The 20,706-nt window shown below is 27.0% G+C and overlaps 1 protein-coding gene across 5 annotated transcripts in view; it reads left to right on the top strand.

The window, feature by feature from the left end:
- The first annotated feature begins 6,635 nt into the window (after positions 1-6,635).
- The window catches only part of Lar (tyrosine-protein phosphatase Lar), a 1,154,003-nt gene continuing 1,139,932 nt past the window's right edge, over positions 6,636-20,706 (top strand). For 4 of the 5 annotated variants that reach the window (XM_075368293.1, XM_075368291.1, XM_075368292.1 and 1 more), the window contains exons 1-2: positions 6,636-6,794; positions 9,339-9,472. The gene's annotated coding sequence lies outside the window, so the exon portion shown is untranslated. Of the gene's footprint in view, positions 6,795-6,950; positions 7,063-9,338; positions 9,473-20,706 lie in introns of those variants that run through there. The other variant, XM_075368290.1, reaches the window with a different exon arrangement.

Here is a 20,706-nt window from a genome sequence, read left to right as displayed (position 1 = left end):
TCAGCATGTGGATGTAGAACTGAACCGGCTACATTTATTTTTTGTTCCGTATCAGTATCACTAATCGAATGACCTGGATCATCATCGTCGCTACTAAAATTCAGGAGATGCGGTTCCGAAAAATCGATACTCCTAATTTCAGTATTTTTGATGTCGTCCAAGCCCTCAAGGTCGTCACTGTCATTTTCGTCATAATCTGAAAGTCCTTCGTCAAGAGCAAACCTAATCTGTTCGTCATTCATTGTCTCGATAAAAAAAAAATTACGGCAAATAAAAAAAAAAATCACAAATTTAAAAAAAACGCCCAATATGTGAAAAAAATCGCACTGAATAAAAAAAAACCAATGTAATTTTGAAAAAAATAATGAAATAATATATTACCAACGGAACGCCAGTTTGCGATAGTAAGTTACTTACTGCAATTCACTCGTACTCACTCACACAATAAAGTAACATATGTTAGTATAAATGAAAGAGATAAAGAAAACTACGTTTTATAAAAATCCCCACCACTTAAAAGGCTATTCAGATTGACAAAAAACCATTTTTACTGTATACTGTTATTCATTACGAATCGGTATGCGTTTGATTGATGCCGATATCTTTTGTCAGAAAAGATTTATTAGGCCTCAAATAAAAGTGACACATTTATGACCACAAATTTCTTTTTATTTTGTGTGTGCTGTATAACATAATTTATTATGTGTTTCAATACATCGTTATTTTGCTAATATAATAAGCTATTTTTGTAAATAATAAATAAATCCGTAACCCTCATAGCAATTATAATACACTAGTCACACACACACACACAAGCACATTTCTGAGAAAAAAATGGTCATATTCTTTCTTATCCAAATAAAACATTTTACTTCGTATAACCATAGTTCAAATTGTATAATAAAACTGATTCCTTTGTGAATATAAAAAAAAATAACCGACTTAGATCCCACATAAAATGATTTTGTAACAGCGTTTTCAAACTGTCACCGCACAGAGCCATTTTACTGGCTTCCTGATCTGAAAAGGTTAAAGTTGTTGTTGTTATTGTTTGGGATTTCCATACTTTTAATACTATATGGATTATATACTGACCTGAATAAAAAATTTGTTTATTTATTTATTTAAATATAAAAGGATTTGATTTGATTTCTAAATAATAATAGATTATTTACAAACTTCATAAACAATTTTAACAAAAGGGTTTGGCTTACCTTCTTTTTAACAAAATGTGTAAATGATTACATATTATCATATGCATTAACTTAGCATTCACATTAAACATAATTTTCCAGTATAAATTAAAAATTAACGACTGATATTTTGATAAAAATAGTAAATTTTAATTAATAATAAATCTATAATTCTATAATTTACTTACTGATCAAATCCAGTAATAAGATACAATAATTCTGCAATTCACAAATTCATCAAATCCAATAATAAAGTACAATTTATATTTTAGTGTATATTTTTATTTTACAAAATAATGTGTAATAAACTAAAATTTGACTGGAAGTAATAAACTGCATCCCTCAGAAATCCGTTTTCATTTTAAAATAGAAAAAAAAAATAATATGATGCGTTTGTTTCAAATCATTGTAGGTATTTTATAATTGCAAATTCTTTTTAAAACTTGTCTTCTTTATATTTATTATATAAATTATATTAATCTCGTACAATAATTTTTACTTAACAATTTTATCAAAATAGTCAGATGCTCAGTGAGTAATGAAAACGTTTTGTGTTTTTTTTGTTTTTTTAATTTTTTAACACCTTAGCATGAAGTCATTGATACTATTATTTATTAACCAAACTGGTAAAAGTAAACATTACATGATTATTTTACACTGGTGTATACTTAAATTATAAAATATCAAAAATATTTCTGGTTTTATATAAATGAAAAAGTTATTATAACCGACATAAAAATTTTATAACAAAATAAATTAAAGTGGCATTTTACTAAATAATTTCAAAAATAAATTAAATATTCAATTAATTAAAAAAATATTATATGTTAATACTGAGAACATTACACAAAGTAATCTTAAAGGATTACCTTTTAATATGTAATTCTTCTGTCCTTAGACCAATTAGTAAACATTACTTTTCAATACTATGAAGTTATAATTTGGTGATTGGAAGTCTCAGTCCAAATTGGTAACAGAAATGAAAAAAGCTATCTTTTACTAATAAAGATAAGGAATGGGGAGTAAGATTAAAATTTAATTCTTTAAGGAATTATAAAAATTTGGTTTATTGAAGATGAAAATGAAAAAACTGAACAGGAATGATATTAAACATTTAATTTATCTGCATCTTTTCTATAAATAACAGTTAATAAATAAAGCATCTAAATAATGTACTATAGTCCTATTAAGGTTTATTAAAATGTTCTATTTTATAATCCTTTTTTTAAGTTATAATAATTATTAATTACTGATTTATTATTTATTATTACAATTATTATTTATTTGTTTAATGATCTATTTTAAAAATTGCAACTATGAAAGCAAGAACTATTCCCTACATGGTAACTAATGGTGAAAATTTATGGCAAATTATTTCTAACCAAGTAAATTTAAGTAATAATGCTTACTCTTTGAAGAGTATTCCAAAATTTTCAAAAGATTTTATCTCTAACATGTCAACAGCTTTCACGTTTTGTACCAACAATATACGTATTCTAGGTCAGAATGACCTGTTGTTAAACATATTTGGTTTAAACATAAAATAAATAAGCACTTAAAAATAAAAACCTGCAATTTGACTTATTAATAAAAACAACATAATCAAAGTTCTCACACAAAGTTCTAAATTTACATAAAAATAAAAGACTTCATGAATAACCAAAAATATATAATTACAAACACAAGCAAATGCCACCTCAAACAAATACATCTGTAGCACTAATACTAAAAGGACAAGTCAAATTGACAAACAAGACATGCCTATTGGAACTAGCATTAACTACACTGCAGCACCTGCATACAAAATATATATAATACATATGGATGAAATCAGTTAATCAATTGTACACAACACTTCAAAATAACTCACACACAATGAATTCATAACAGCTCACTTATAGAGTTAAAATTATATGCATACATTTTGTATAGCCTCACACTATACTAATTCTAATATACAGAGTGAACATAAATTTTTCAGCACATTTTAGGGGTTAATATAAAATGAACACAGCAATGTAGCATGTGTTGATTTTTTCAAATATTAGTGTAGCTACTAGATTTACTGATGACTTTAAATTAACATGCCGGCACTATATAATAACAAACAGATCATTAGTTGAGCAATGGCCACCATGCAGGAAAAAGCAATGTGCATACTATGGTTTCATGAAAGCGGATCTGTTACTACCGTTCATAGACTTTTTCATTTACAGTAAGGCTAGTGATTCTTTATTAAACATTGGAATCAATAGTTTAAGGATGCGGTAAGCGAAGTACACAAAAAAGGTCCTGACAAACCTCCTGTCTCTGAGGAAGGTGTGGATAGAGTAAAAGAAACTTTTCACAGAAGCCTGGGTAAATCGACTTATTGTGTGAGTTTAGTATTGGGAATACAGCAGTCAACAACTTTGAAGGTTCTACACAGCACCTAAAACTTAATACACATAAAATTCAGTCTGTGCATGCAATTCAAGATGACAATAAAACAAGGTGTTACAATTTTGCTGTGGACATTCTTGATAAAACAAACATACAAAGATAATGAATTTTAGAAAAAATAATCTTATCTGGCAAAGCTAACTTCCATGTTTCTGATCACATTAACAGTCATAACTGTTGGATTTGGAGTAGTAAAAACCCTTATGCAGCTCAACAAACATGATGTTATAGCTTGAAAATTAATGTTTGGTGTGCAAATCTATGAATGCTTATGAAGTGATCATACTATTCTTCTTTGCCGAGTCAGTGGTTAATAATGCTAGTAATCTAGATATGTTATTTGAGTATACAGTACCAAAAATGTAACATCAGAACCCAAATTTTACTTCCAAAATATGGCACACCACCACATTGGGGTTTACATGTTAGGGACACCTACATAAACAATTCCCTTAACGGTGATTGGTCATGATTGACCATTTCCCTGGCCAACTTGATTCCCTGACATTACGCCACTTGATTTCTTTCTTTGCGGGGTTTATTAATGGCAGGGTGAATGCAGCGAAGGTTGTCAACATCGATGAACTAAAAAGAATTGAATAGAAATATGTGATAAATGGAATAACTCCAGATATTCTTCTTAATGTAGGCATGAAACTGCATATCATCTAGATATTTTATGTGCCACGAAAGGTGATCATGAGGAACTTGTTTGAAGTTAATAAATGTTGTAAACAAAATTGTTGGAAATGCCCTGTTCAACAATAAAACATGCATATAATTACAGTGCTTTGTTATTTTTTTTTATTAACAACTGAAAGCGGCTAAATAATTTATGATCACTCTGTATTTTAACATATTAACTTTATTTATTTCAATAACTTAGTCTAAATTTACATAACTGTGGAACTTTTAAACAAATTAGATTTAACGCTGATGACTGTCATACTATTTCAATAGAAATGAAATGATAACCTTAACATAAATCATATTAGAAAATCATTTCACTACAAAAGTTTATATTACATTCAACCAGGCCTATCAATGAGTTTATCTGTTTCTAGCCTCCAGACTGAAAAAATTGTTAGAACACCTTAAAAATACTCACAATCCAAAATAGATATACAAAATTTTAAACGGATACTGGTGTACTCATCACATCATACTTCTGTACGTAAAAGACAAGAATCATTAAACTGGCCTCAAGGACAAATCAAAGTGTTAAAATATTAGTCTAAAGATTTTATTCAGCTTGTCATCAAAAATTAATATTTCCTCTTACATATACTACATCATATGTTTCTTATATTGATCAACAAATTCCATTGTACTTACTATAAACTGCACAATACAAACACAACAATCGCAAGAAGCAGTCAATTTCCTAGATATAATATTTATTCATAACAAATGTAATCATCCTGGATAGCTCAAACATCGGCTTATTCAGATGATAATTCCCAAATTTCACATTTCCTATCCAAATGATACTATATTGAAGAACTTAATACTAAAATACAATTCCTGGCATTAGATCAGGCGATTTTGAATAAGTTCATTAACTTATTCAAAATTACTTATATTATGTGGTAAATAAAACTCAAAAAAAATTGAAATGCTGTTTAGTGACAAACACATAATATTGATATACACTAATGACACATGCATAATTGTCAGCATTTTTAGTTAAAAATATTACTGAATTGTTTTTAAAACCAAAAACACAGTCTCACAATATATTAACACATCATGGACTAAGAAACACAACAACCAAAGTGTGTAGCGATTCAAATAAATAATAATCATATGTATCAGACAAATAATACACACACTCTCTTCTGACCCACAGATATTCTTACAAATATTAAAAACAATATCAGAATACATTTTTGAAACTAAATGATGGAGAAACTGGTTGTATAAACAAACAAATTAACCACAATGAAAATATTTCACATTTGTTATTATTTTTAAGCCTTCAAGTTGATTTTCATAGATAAAGTAGCAACTAAACAAAAAGGAACTGTGTGTTGATTGTTACGTTTCTTTATGGTTTCTGCTGTTATAGGAATAATAAATAATTTTTCTTAATTTATTTTGATCCTTATTTAATTATTTATCAATATATCAAAGGAGTAAATAAATTATTTTATTATAAAAGAAGAGCACGGTTTCTGATTGTGAAATTTTCAAGCCCACAATTTGCATGGAGAATACACAAAAATTAAATAATCCTTATTCATCGATTAGTATGATGAAAGATAAGATTTTTGAAAAATTATTAAAATTTCTTTTCAAAAATTACATGGATATTTTTAGTTAGTTTTTTGTACTAGTGTCACACATACACTTCAACAGAGTTTGATAACGTATTACAAAAATGTTTTAAATCTTAAAAATCAGTATTCTAATATATTCATTAATTATTATTAATTTAATATATAATATGTGGTTGGATATTATTTACTCCAAATTATTATGGTACTAGTTCACCAGTTCAGAATCAATGTTAAAAGTAAAAACAATGAAAATATAAAAATGCTTTATATTTCTCACAAAAAGTAAGTAAAGTAGAGCTTATTAAAAAATAAAAAAAAACTGATAAAGAATATTCAATATGTATATTAATGTGTTTACTAATCTTTAAAAAGTTAAATAAACATTCCTTGCTTTTGAATAAAAAATAAATATTTATCATATACCGGTAGATATATAATGTTTAACAGTTATCTGTAACAGTAATTTTATTTGCAGTACTTATCAATGTTAATTCAATCTAAAACCAAGTATACCCAAAAATATTTAGTTTTAGTTGCAATATTAACGTGAAAAATGTTTTTTATTGGTAAAAATGTTAAAAACTGAAAACAGTATAGCTCTCGCTGTCTAGTGATATTTATACAAACTAACAATGAAGTCTGAGGTAAAGTAGTCCATTACGTTTCCGCTAGGTTGCAGGATCTGTATGAAATTAACAATCACGGAGACTGCGTGCGAGTTCTTAGATACGCTACGGTTTCCCATTTTGTTTACATATAGTGTTCAATGATTTATATGTGTGTTTATTTTTTTTATTTTATTAAAACGTCTGTTTGTCGTTCTGTAGTTAGTTTTTTCGATATGTGAGAATTGCCATTCAGATGTTTGGTAGTGTTTCGAGTAAGTATTTACAAGTCGTTGAACTTTATAGTGGTTTCATAGTAGAGGGCTTGGTTGTAAAAAAAAATAAAAAATAGTATTCGGTTATCTTTGAAGATGTTCCGATTTTATCATTATTATTGATCGAAGGTCAAAATTACTTTTCACATATTTATAGTTATTTAACTTTTATTCAGTGATTTCGAATAATTTTAAATATGCAATTAGTGTGTTTAATAACAACCTTGGTTAAGAATTCATGTGGGTTGTAAGGCTGTAATGTGGAGGAGTGAGTACACACTAACTATTATAACGTTATCTTGACTTAAAAAACTGTAAAAATCACTGGCTTTGCGCAAAAAAGCTTATAAAAGAAATTGTTTTGTATGTATAAATAGCAGAATTGGCAATTTGTGTCTCCTGCTGAGGTTGAGATTTGATTTACATTTAGTTAGGTTAGGGCTGCTGTTTACCAGTGCTTATTTATCAATACTTGCAGATGTTAGGTTTTTCAAATTTTGTTTAATCTTTAAAACATTTAACGATAGAATTTATAATTTTTATAAACCTTTTAGAATTTCATAAATTGTTTTTATGTTTATTTTTTACCACACGATTTTATATCTTATGTTAATAGACGTTTTGAAAGGTCTAATTTTTTCCTTAACAGAAAAACACACTCTATAGAAAAATGAAATAACTGAAAATAATATTTTAATATGTTGAAAAGCTTATTAATATTGTATGATAAAAATATGATAAAATATTTTTAAATTAATGTAATATTGTGTATTTAATTTTAAAATTATAATAAGCCTGTTTCGATTTAGATTTGTATTACTTATTAATATAACTGCCCTTAGTATTTTGATAATGTTTTTTGGTAACACTTTATTTTAACCTATATGTTCAGTGATGGTTCATGTAGGTTGTGTTTCAATTGTCAGTTATTTATTTAAGAGAATTGTGATTTAAAAATATTGACCATATTATGTCAGCAGTTGATTGTCAGTTGCCAAGAATAGCAGTCATTAATTTTTTTCCTTTCTTCCTAAAACTGGATTAATTCTAATGTACACATTTAATGTTACATTTTCATACTGACTTATTGTTTGGTTTTACATTTGTTTTATAAACGGAAAGTATTTTTTTAATTTGATGTTTATCATATTTTGTGTGTTAAAGGTTGAGTTAATCATACTTTAAATGTGTACATAAATTTTGTGTATGTTGAGGTTATGTCATATTTTTATTATGGAGTTTTTACCTTTCCCTTAAGTATTGATTAATATTATTCTCATTTCACCAATATCTGTATTAATTACTCATATTTCATGGTTTATTTTTTAATTGTAATGAACTGATTTTTTACAGATATGTATACAGAATTTTAAACTATGTATATTTCTTGAATTCAGCTGTTCGTGAACTTTTCTTTTTAGTGGTATCTTATAAATCGTAATGTAAAAATTAGAGTGGAATAATATTTTGCTAGATCTTTCATTTGTTAATTTTTAGTTCCTTTTAATTTCTTTATTGAAACTTTGTTTCAAACCTTAATTATTAGACAAAATTTTATCCCATCTCTCTTTTAAATAGAGTTCTGTTGAAAACGCATAACTTTAATTGTTATCGTAGTTGTGAGGGGTATGTCAATTTGTAAAAAACGAAACACAACTGTGTGTTGTACTATTTTCTCTTTCTGATAATATGGGCCTCTACTCAATTACATTTACCCAATCTTTTTTTTGTTTAGCATGTAGAAAAATGCTAACCCTTACTGGAATTTGAAAGTAGAATCTTCCAAGTTAAAGGTTTAGGTGTACTACCACTCTACCATAGAGGCTTATTGAGTTTATTTGTTATAATATTCTTGAAGAAATTTAGAAAAATGGAAAACATTTATAATTAAATTATATTAATTTTGTAATGTTTTTTAAAAGGTGACAGTTGTATGATATTATTTAAATTTTTCTTATTGAGTGTACTTTTCCCATAATCATTTACAAATAAAATATTCTTTTTTATGTATTTACTAAAATTGCAACAGTTACAGAGGTTGTAGGAAAGTTTAATATGATGATTAACAGTGTACTGATACAGACCTTAGATTAGGTTTTGATAAAGCTAAAGTAAATATAAATCCCATACATTATAGGAAGAGAGAGTTTTAATGTTACTATAAGTTTTTATTATTAAAAATTCATTTGATGTGTAACAAGATTAACATGTTACACAGCTTTTTACTCTTATTACAGTGGTTGAAATTTAATCACTATTAGAAGTAACATATTAGAATAATTTGTTTTAGGGTAACATGTAATTATTCTTTTTTGTGTTGTCATATGAAAATCACTTGAATATCTAAAGGCGTTGCAGTATTTAAAAAATATTTTCTACATATTTTTATTTATTGCTATTATTTTTTGCTGTTGTTTTTTTTATCCATTGTAACCAGTTTATTACATTATAAAAATAAAGAACACAGATTTGTTAAGAATTGTATTGATATTGTTTTTAAAGCAGTTTCAAGTTTTATTTTTATCATAATTACTCTTTTTGCAGGTGAGTGGATGAGTGCAGTTGCTGGACTTAGAAAGCGTGAAGTGTAGGTTAGGTAGGTTTGATTCGGTAGTTGATTGACTGATAATAATACATTCTGAGGTGCTGACAGTAGTAGTTGTTACCATCAAATAAAGGTAAGTTTCTATTAAGCGCCCATTCTCTGTTTGTGGATTCTATAGTAGCACTGTTAGTAAATAAGTAACACTTAAGTAGACTAACTCTTTCACTGTGTCAAATAGAAACAATTGTATTTGCATATGCGATAAAAAAAAAGAAGGGAATACTTCATTTATTGTAAATTATCTGATTTGAGTTTTAAATAGGTAAATAATCAGTATTTATTGAATATTTCTAGTGTCGTTATTTTATTGGAAAAAAATTAAAATAAACTGTTCTAAAGAAGTTCGTCTTCATGTTAAATGATGTAAACTTCCAAAATATAAATAAAATTACAGATAGAGGTTTGTTTTTTTGGATGTGAATATATTTAAGATCATGACAGGAAATAAAATTATGTTTTGGAAGTTGTGTTCTTGTATTGTGTAAGCAGATATGTCATTATGTGTTATATGATTCAATTGTTTTTGTTTACATAATGGCAGTGAAAGGGTTAAAAAATAAAAAAAGTTAGCATGTACTAATTTCTCTGTTAAATTACTAATCAAGTAAATTAAATTAAAAATTAACATGTGGCGTTTTTAATTATTTGATTCTAATAAACTAATAATAAAGTATGAGTAGTAGTAGACATTATAATCTTGATAATTTCTATTTTCCTTAAAACCTAAATTTGTATTACCTTTAATAATTTTGAAAAGTAAGTATTTTTTTTTTTTTAGTAGGTTTAAAATAAACATTTAGCAAACTTTGAAAGGATTACACTCTTCTAAAATGTTACTACTTACTCAGATAGAATTACCTTTTCGAAAAGAAATTAAGTAAAGTTGGTAGCAGTTGCTTTAATCATTTGTAACAGATGCTCTACATGCCATATACTTTTGGTAAATCTTTCTGTTTTGTTGGAGTACCAACAGCATCTGTAAAGATACATCCAGTATTGTTATTCTTTTTTGATGATCTATTAACTCAATTTATTAAACATGGCTTCAGTCTTTTGAACATTTTCATTATTTAACAATGTGCCCTTCACTTTTCAGGATATTAGCCCTCAAAACAATTCAGGTGTTGTGCATTCATATGTTGTAAGGGTGCACTTTACTATTGTAGTTAAGTTTCTTATTTGTCTGTTTTATTTTGCCTGCAAGTCCATCATTTTAAAATTTTTGTTCTCTTATGAACATAAGGTATTTAGATCAATGCATTCACATTTATTGTGATAATTTATTAATATTCTTCTACTGTTTTTTTACTTTTTCAACTAAACCACCATTTATTTTTATTTTCGATGAAATAATGCAGTCATGTGTACATCTGGTTGTTGTTTCAATGGAATATTTCACGGTATGATTTATACCCTAAATGATTTTATGATTTATACCCTGTATGATTTTTATCCTAAATTTAGTTGACATTAAACTTTAATCAAAGTAATGTTTTTTATTACATCTGTTAGAAAGGAAACTAGAGTAAGTGATATTAATATAATAATAAAGGTTTTAAAAATAAATATTGGTTAAGATTATATATATATATATATAACTAATTAAATTAATTATATAATTAATAATATATATAACTAATTAAATAAGTAATGTAACTTTTTGTTGAAAAATGTGTAGAAACTGGTTCCAATCCTGTATTAGTAATATTAGAAGGTTACTTATTACTTTGTCTGAGAAAAGCAGTGGAAATATTTTGATTTTATAAATTTATTTATTTACTAATTTAGCAGTAGACAAACAAGAAACATTAATTCCTCTCAATTGTTTAATTGCTTAGTTATACAATAAAAGAAAACTCATGTTATTGTAGCATTTTTATCTTAAAATAAAGATTCTAAAACATGTTAAAACTTATGTTTTAAAAGTTTATTTCTTTGATGATACAAATAAATGAAAATGTAAAAGAATAAATTATTCTTAATTTTATTACTCTTTATTTAAAAATTTTCTGTCTCAAAAGCTTTTTTTTTTTTACTTGCTCGTAACAGTTTATAGTAAGTATACTGTTGTCAGAAATACTTGTAGTTGTGTGTTGTAATATTTTTTTAAGCATTACATCTTATGTATTTAGCTGAAGTACTTGATTGTAAATGTTTTGTAGAAATCTTTTAGTATGGCATTTTTTATTAAGGTAGGATTGTATGGTTGTTAAAATTTTTGATGACCAAGGGGTGTTAGTAAAATTGAATCAATTTTAATTTTACTCTGTAATGAAGATTTACATTATGAACTTATAATCTAGTTTATCTGATCTCAGAGTATATGTTACAAATTTTTTTTTTCAGGAAGATTCTGCATTCTAAAACTTGGTTAGGCCTAGTGTTTTTCTTATGTGGGTCATAATTCATTTCATTATGAAAAATGAACAGGACATCTGTAATTGCATATCAGCTTCTCTAGTTGCTAGTGTAATTAAATAAAGCAATAATCTAGTCGGTGTTTCTGCTTAATATATATATTCCAAATTTTATATATATATATATATAATTTTCAGGGAATATATATATATATTCCCTGAAAATTGTTTTACAATTATCTACTTATATTAATTAGAAGAAAAAGAGAGTACTTACTAATGAAATATTTTACAATTTAATAAAATAAAGTTCACTGAAGTTTCTGTGATTGTTTATTGATATATATATATTTAGTTTACGTTGGGTTAGAAAAAAAAAATACTGAACAAATATGATGTTATTTGTGAGTTTACTATTAAGGACAGAAAAGATTAATTCTGCCTTTTCCGACTGGTAAGATTAATAATAATAATCATCCCTTAATATGGATTATTTATTTATTATTATTTTTTAAATTATTTTAGTAAAAAATCAGTATATTTATAACAAGATAGGTATGAGGTGTAGCTATTAAATAATGAATGAGACTATTGCTGCTACAGAATAACTGCACATGCGCCAAATTCGTATAACAGCTGTGTAGCGTGAAGTCTTGTCTTTCAATTGTTGCCACTACAGTTCTTGTAGATATATTAGTCTGGTTGTGGCCTTTGTTTAGATAACATCTGTTTTTTTGTTTTGCCAAAAAAATGATGTGTGTTTTATTACAGCAAAGAATGGTTGTGAAATTTCATATGACACTTGGAAAAGCCACTACTGAAACTTATGTTTTATTAAAATAAGTATATGGCAATGAGTATTTATCATGTGCACAGGTTTTTGAGTGGTTTAAGCGTTTCCAAGATGACTAAGAAGACGTTGAAGATGATGATCAAAATTCAAAGCGATGATGATTGTTTTTTCAATATTCAAGAGATTGTGTGCCTTCACAGGGTTCCTGAAGGTCAGCCTATTAATCAACATTACTACCTTGAGGTCCTTGTTCAACTCTATGAAAAGAAAATACCTGAATTGTGGAAGAAGTCATGGGTTCTTTAGGACAATGCACCTACGTACACTGCATTGTCTGTCAAGACATTTATAGCTAAGAATAACATCCCAGTGTAGACCATTCACCTTATTCGCCTGACCTGGCATCATGTGATTTCTATCTGTTCCCCAAGTGAAATCTGCATTAAAAGGAACAGGATTTCAGGTCATTTAAGCTGTGAAAGAAAAAGCAGCATGGTCATGAAAGAGCTCACAGAACAAGACTTCCAGCACTATTTCAAACAATGAAAAATTCGCTTGGAGTGTTGTATGGATAGAGGAGGGGTGTATATTGAATGGGATAATAACTAAATATTTAATATATATACTATATAATATATATATATATTTAATATAGTACATTTATGTTTTTATTTAGGAGCTATGTAGAATTACAGAGTAAAGGAATGATAAAACAAACTTACTCAGTATTTTAACCATGACCGTTTATGTATTATTTTAGAATAATAACATAAAAAATGCCACACTTGCATATTTTAATAAGGAAGTTAAATAATGATATGAGAGTTATTAAGGTGAGCTATAATAATAAAATAATTCAATTTATAATTTTGAACCAAGAGAACTAAAATAATGGCTGAAGCTGTGATGAAACCAATTTTTGGGGGCAGTAATTAAAATTTTGAATTTTAGAATTTATACTCCTCTATTTCAGCTAAAATAATATATATATAAAAAAAAAACTATAAAGCGCATTAGGAAGCGTCTTTTCCACTTACTATAATAATGAAACTAGTTCAGCAATTCATCATAGTTTTATATCATTCATTCTATCATTGATTATTCAGTGAATGTGGTTTAATGTATTGTAAAAGTATAATTAATCTTCTCATTATTTAACTTCTGATGAACTAGAGAAAGAATTAGTTTAATTACGCAGACCTATCTAAGATTACAAAGGAAAAGATAATGATGAAAATGTTTTTGTGTCGTTAATTGTATAAATAATTTTAGAAAATTACAATATTATTTGGGAATTAATAATTGCCAACCTTAACATATATAGTTAGAATTACAAAAATAATAATAACAAGTCCTGTCACGGCTTCACCAGCACTATATGTGTATAGAAGTTCAAAAATTTGAAATAGTTTTTTAGTAATTATGTGTGGGGTGTTGCTATCAAAGTTATCACTATTCACAACTTAATAGATAAAATAAAATGTTTAGATAAAGCTTCCTTTATCTAAAATAATTAATTTAATTTGGGAAAATCAAATTAATTAATTTGATTTTTTCAAATTAAATTCAAATTCAAACAAAATCAAATTTTTAATGAAATCAGGAGGATAATGAAGTTGTTCAAGAGATAATTTGCCTCCTAACAGAGCTAAGTCCAGGAGTTTCAACATTCCATTACAGTGACTACATATTTTAATAATGTTACATATTTAAATATCTTTCAAATACAAATAGTCGATTTCGGGCTTATAATCAAAAGCTGATTTAAGACCTAATGTACTTCTTGAAGTTGTAACTCTATTTTTGAGTCGATTGAGTTTAAACTCAATTTTTTTTTAATTTAATCACATTAAATTTAGTAAAACACATAATAACTTTCTGAAGAAGTCAATACTAATATCAAAATTCAATATTCCTCAAACCATAAAAACTTTGTTAAATATAAAAATAGAGATATCATTTCCTTTAATTTTATTATCAAAATAACTTGTTTTTATGTACATAAAGATAATTAATACAAATTGATCCTTTATAGAAAGTGATATTAAATTTAGTAAATCACTCTCTGAAGAAGTTAATATGATATAGAGAATGATCAATATAGACAATATCTATCGATGTAGATAACATTAAATTTAATACAAGAAGTTCTAGATTATTTATTTATTTGATTTTTATTTACGATTTTTATAATAATGAGATTGGCGAGGTTTTGAACTGTGATGAACATTCTGGGGGACATAGGAAAGCTACAGTTAAGATTTTGAAATGATTGGTTTCGAAGTTTCACGGTTATTGGGAACAAACAAAAAAGACTTTGTCTCTATGTAGCATTGAAAAAATAGTTTTTTCAAAATTTGCAAAGTGATTTATTTATAGGGAACGAAAACAAAATTTAAAAGAAATTATGTTTTTTGTGAATAGCCACCTGGATAGATTTATAGTTGACGGATGAGTAATGTCAGACGTGAGTTGTACTACTCTCATGTCATATGTGCTTCAACAACAGTGTCTAGTATATACAGATTATCAAATGAATAATTTTCCATAATGTGTTTGAACAAACATGGGAAATAATCGAACTGGATTATACACTCATTTTTTTGCAGGATGCAGTTGTAGCACAGTAGGAAATTGATGGAGGTAAGAAATGACCGTAGTTTGCTTATGTAATGTTAATTTTTGTTAGCCATGTTTTAGTAATACTATTAAGTTATGGTAGGTCTAAGGAAACCCCAAAATTTTTATTTTATGTACTTCCATTATTTATTTGCAATCTGGACTAAAGTTGTATTAAAACTAATAGTAGAAATTTTTATTTTACTTGTAAAGGCGCTGACAAACATTTATTTTTGTGTAGTAAATAACAAGAGTTTTGTTATTGCTTCTTCCATTTACAAAAGTAAAGGAGACAGATTACATCCTTTCCTCATTCATTTTTATATTTTTTTATGTTTTAATTTTTTATCTTAATATAACTCGATCAATGGCAATGATAATCAGGATTTTTTTTTAGTTCGATTGGGCTTTCTAGGAATTGGTATTTTTATCACTATTGTTCCTTTCATATTGTTTGATGGTGATGAGTTACTTCATAAATTATTTTCATATTGTTTCATTTTACATAAGATTATTGTTATTATTAATATTTTGGTTATCTTTTTCTTTGCTACTAAAATTACTTTTTATTATTTAGTACAGTCAATTTGTATTTTTATTTCAAAATCCTTACCTACCGATTGATGTTTTTTCCATATGTTAGGGGTGGTGAGGGAAGCTTAACTCCAAATTTTTAACATTTCCCCTCCCATAGATTTTTGAAAAATTCAAAAAGTTTTTGAAATGCGTTTTTCTCTGAATCTATGCATTTTAGAGAAAAGGTTTTCAAACAAAAAATATAGAGGATATTCTCCTCTACAATTAATGTCTTTGAAGTTATGCCATATAATTTGAAACTTCTACAACTTACCGTTTTGGAGCTGTAGCTTGTGAAAGTGTGAAAATGTTGTGAATTGGGCACGTGTTCGAAACCGGTCTAGTCGTTTACAACGTTTTTTACTACTTCAGCGCCACCTAGTATTTCAGTTTCAAATTATACGTCATAACTTCAAAGACATTAATTGTAGAGGAGAATTTCCTCTACATTTTTTGTTTGAAAACTTTTCTCTAAAATGCATAGATTCAGAGAAAACACATTTCAAAAACTTTTTGAGTTTTTAGAGTTTTTCAAAAATCTATGGGAGGGGGATGTTAAAAATCTGGAGTTAAGCTTCCCTCATCACCCCTAACGGATGGACAAAAGATCAATCGGTAGGTAAGGATTTTCAAATACAGCCTATTTTGATGACAAATTGCCTGTACTAATTATAAACTTTTATTATTATATTTTTTATTTTTGATGTCCCAGTAAGAATAACTTGTTTGGTTTATTTGTAATCAAAATAAAGAAATAATAAATTAATAATTATTTCAGATTTATTATAGTGCATTTATATATATATTTGTTGAGTAAGTAATAATATTTCATGTAGAAAGTTAAAATTTAAAAAAAGAAGTTACCCTTGATTGTTGTCATTATTGATATTAACTGTGGCAGAAAACATATATTTTGTTTTTATATTTCTGTTTTGAGTTTACAAAAATTCCATAATCACAAGCTTTGTTTTATTTTGAATAGATGAAAACATTGATGGGAGTGGTTCATCTATTCATCGATGCATGTATCCTACAGTTCAAATAATTGCAGCTCATGAATAAGAAAACTATTATCAGTAGATAAATAAACGTTTTTATCATTATGAGCCTTTCTATTTAGTTAATTTACCGCTGCAATATCAATAATATCTTTTAATGTTAAAATTTTAACAATAACACACAAGCGAGTTGTATTATTATAAATTATTGTTTCAGTTAGTATTTTTATTTTGTATTATTACTGATATAATTGTTAGTAAGTTAGTCATAATAAATTAGTCATTCATTAAAGCAAAAGTACAGGTTTTCCACTTCTTATTAACAGCCAATCGATCTTCTTTTAAGAATATTAATTATTTGAAAATAGTTAGCTATCAATTGATAATTCTGTTTAAATATTGATTTATTTTTAGAAAAGAAAATCTGTCATTGTACTTAGCCATTGTACTTTATAATTATCATATTGTAGACATTTTTAAAAGAATTGAGTATACATTTTCTGTTGGTTTGTATTTTAAACCACCATTTTGTGAAAATATTTGTGGCTGCCACTTGTTTTAATAACAAAGGTCGTACATGTTATCAGATTCAAAAGTATAATATGTTTTATGGATCCAGATAGTTATAGGAAACCTTGGGGGTTAATTCAAACTATAATATGTTTTATAGGATGTAGAAAGTTATAGGAAGCCTTGGGGATTATACTTTTAGAAATAGGTATACATGCAAGACTCTCTGGCTTTATTTGCTTCAGCAAATAAAGCAAGCAATAGTCTAAATGAAGTAGTGATCTATAAAAAATATCTGAAGCACTTAAAATATATAATAGTCTTAGCTACCCTCTTATTACTTGTTTACCGATATTCAGTTTAAGTTTAATTATCTATTTTTATTTAGTTAGCTTTAATTAGTGTGTATTATCAGTTATTTATTTACTTCAGGCTGTTTTATATCTTGAAATTCAGTTCTTTGAATATAAGATGCTTCAGATTTAATTGAATGACCAGGTTGTACTTTGTCAGAGATCATTCTTTTATTGAAGTAAATTCTATTAATTTATTCAACAATTTTTATTTTGTTAATATCGGATTATAATGGATTTTTCTTAGTTTATTTATATCTTCAGTTGAGTGCACTATGGGGATCAAAAATAAATGAAAGGTAATTTATAGATTGATGAAAATAATTATAGATACACGGTATGTCATGGGGTGTAGTGAGCAGTATCTTTCCAATTTTGGGCACTGGCATTGTAGATTGATTTTTATTGTTGTGATCTTTTCCAAGCACCTGCAAATAAATGTTGATATTTTTATATTGAGTTATAATGAAGAACAAAGAATAACTGTAAGGTTCTCTTGTATGGTAATCAGTTACTGAACTGTTTTATAATGCTTCAGAAACTTTTACTAAGATGTTAATGTTCAATTATATCTATGTTAGGTGAAATTTCCTTATTTAATGAGTTTAAAAAATTCATAACATTTACTGGAGATTGTTTTTAGACTGTTGACTAGATTTATGAGATAAATGGTTTCTCTTGGAGTTCATGTCAGCAGATTTTAATGGAAGATTTGAAATTTTCCTGCATAAGCGTGAGAAGTATACAAAAGAAAAAGAAACTGGTTAGGACGTATGGTTAGAAAAAGTGAAATATTGACAACTGCATTGGAAGGGTCAGTAGAAGGAGAAGTGGGCTGAAATTAATAGATGAGGTGAAGATTGGAGATTACAAGAGGACAAAGGAGAAGCCTTGATTGGGGATGAATGGACATTAGGGGTGTGAGGGATCTGTCGCCAGTCAGAACACCAGCTGATAATTTGAAATGAAACTTGTTTGTGTAAAATTTGTTGTGAGATTACAAAGAGAAGCAATTCTTTAATATTTGAGAAAACAAGTAATTTTTTTTATATGATGGTGTGGCATTGTATTTTAATTATGATCTTTAAACAAAACTAGCATGAAGGCAATGAAATAATCATATTTTTATTATTTTCACTTTTTATATTTGTAAATTATATGCTGACTGATCTACCAGTTCAGGTGAATCCAGACTATTCGCCCTCCCGGTTTTGAAACCTGATTCGAGTACTCCATAAAATATTAGGGAAATATCTTTTGGGAAAATTTGATTGAAACATTATGGGAACCCTCCAGATGGGTTTGTGAAGTTTTGTATAATATGATCATCTGAAGTGGTATATTTCTCCATCACCTATCCACTTGTTATACTTTGGATTCATAACTACAGTTTTGACGTTTAATTAAATTCATTTCTTATAATAAAAGTGAGAGTTAGATTTTGTAACCTATATAAAATATTAAAATCAACTGATGTTCAAACCAAGAATCTTGTAGATGAAAATGCAAGAAGTTCACTAGGGAGTTAACATTATAATAATTTAGTAAGTCGTTACATCAATAATATTAAAATTAATAAAAAAATAAGATTAGAATTGTGCAGGAAATTTTAAAATAAGCTCTGATGGGTAACCAATTTTAATTGGAGAAACCATTTCTGATTTTATCATTTCCATATAATTAATTTTTATTTCTTTTATCATAGACTGAAAAAATCTTGTATTATAAATTGGGCTTCTATGATCAGAGAAAATACAGCAGATTTATTTTAATGCTTTGTAGTTGCGATGTTCTTATTCATATGAGCATCATTTTTATTGGTTTTGATTCGAACGATTCATTTCTGTTTCTATTCTATGTTAATCTTTTAATCACAAACTGTTTTCTATTTCTCACATCATGATTTTATCATGTAGTTTTTCTTACATCATCATTTTGTGTTTTTTGGTTGCGGGGGGGGGGTAGAAATGTAGTTCATTACCTCCAAATTTCCCCTTTCTGTTCTATGGTATTTTTATAATATCAAACATTTTTCTGCTTCATAGTTCTTCGTTTATCCATATAATTGAATACTACTCCTATATTTGTGAATCACTGAATTGATTAACATTTTTTTGTGTTCGTAATCAGATACTTTAAGGCGCTCTCTGTGTTTAATTTTAACGGTTAGATATTATTAGAATTATAAAAGCATTTATTGTCGATGGTTATTTTATTTATAGACTTTTGTGTAATGATGATTTAATACGGTAGAAAACAGTGACTTAAGTACTTTATTTTGAAGGGATATTATTAATAAAAGATAGGCTTGACCCAGATATAACTGGTTATGTTTAATTGGGTTTTACTTAATTATGTACGCCTTCGCATGAGTTGTTATTGTAGAGAAGTACTTTGTTGATGTGTTTGTAATACGTCAGCTTTGGATGGTTCTTTATTAATTTTTTAAAAAATTGTATTACGATCGAGTCGTACCGTTTCTAATTCATTAGATCATTATTTAATTACTTTAATTTGCATTTAAAAACATTTTATTAAGTTTCATTGAAAATGAAATTATTTTTTTTATAATCTGGAAAGCTCATTTATTTTCATTTATTTATTTATCAAAGTTTCATTTATTTTCTAACGTAATCAAGTTGTATATATTGTGACGAAATTTAAGTACGTTTAAAGATTTGGACGGTATACTTAACTAAAAATTATATTTATGTTATTTGATCCTTGGAAAGTTGAAAATTATTCAAAATCTAGTCGGTAAGTAAATTTCTTGCGTGTTTTTTGAAATAGGCAGGTCTTTTAATTCCCTGTCTCTTCTTTTTTTTTGTAGTAAATTCATACTCCGGTGACATAAAAAGTACTTATATTAGGCCAAAGTTGAGAATACAACTATTTTTTATATTGTTATTTTACAATAACAATATGGGACCACATGTGCATGATTTTTTCGATGACCTTCTGCCGTCGCTGTAAAACTTCAGAGTCAGAGTCAGATCATATGGTACCCAAACGTCAAGCTTGTTTTGTAGCCAGCTTTCTCCTAATAGTTTAACACTTTTTGGTGATGTATGTTTAGGTCATTGACGATAACCCTCCGGGTT

The sequence above is a fragment of the Lycorma delicatula genome, chromosome 6, assembly GCF_047948215.1.
Source record: "Lycorma delicatula isolate Av1 chromosome 6, ASM4794821v1, whole genome shotgun sequence".
In the NCBI taxonomy this organism is placed as follows: Eukaryota; Metazoa; Arthropoda; class Insecta; order Hemiptera; family Fulgoridae; genus Lycorma; species Lycorma delicatula.
Note: the sequence above shows the minus strand (reverse complement) of the source record. Positions and strands in the feature narration are given on the sequence as shown.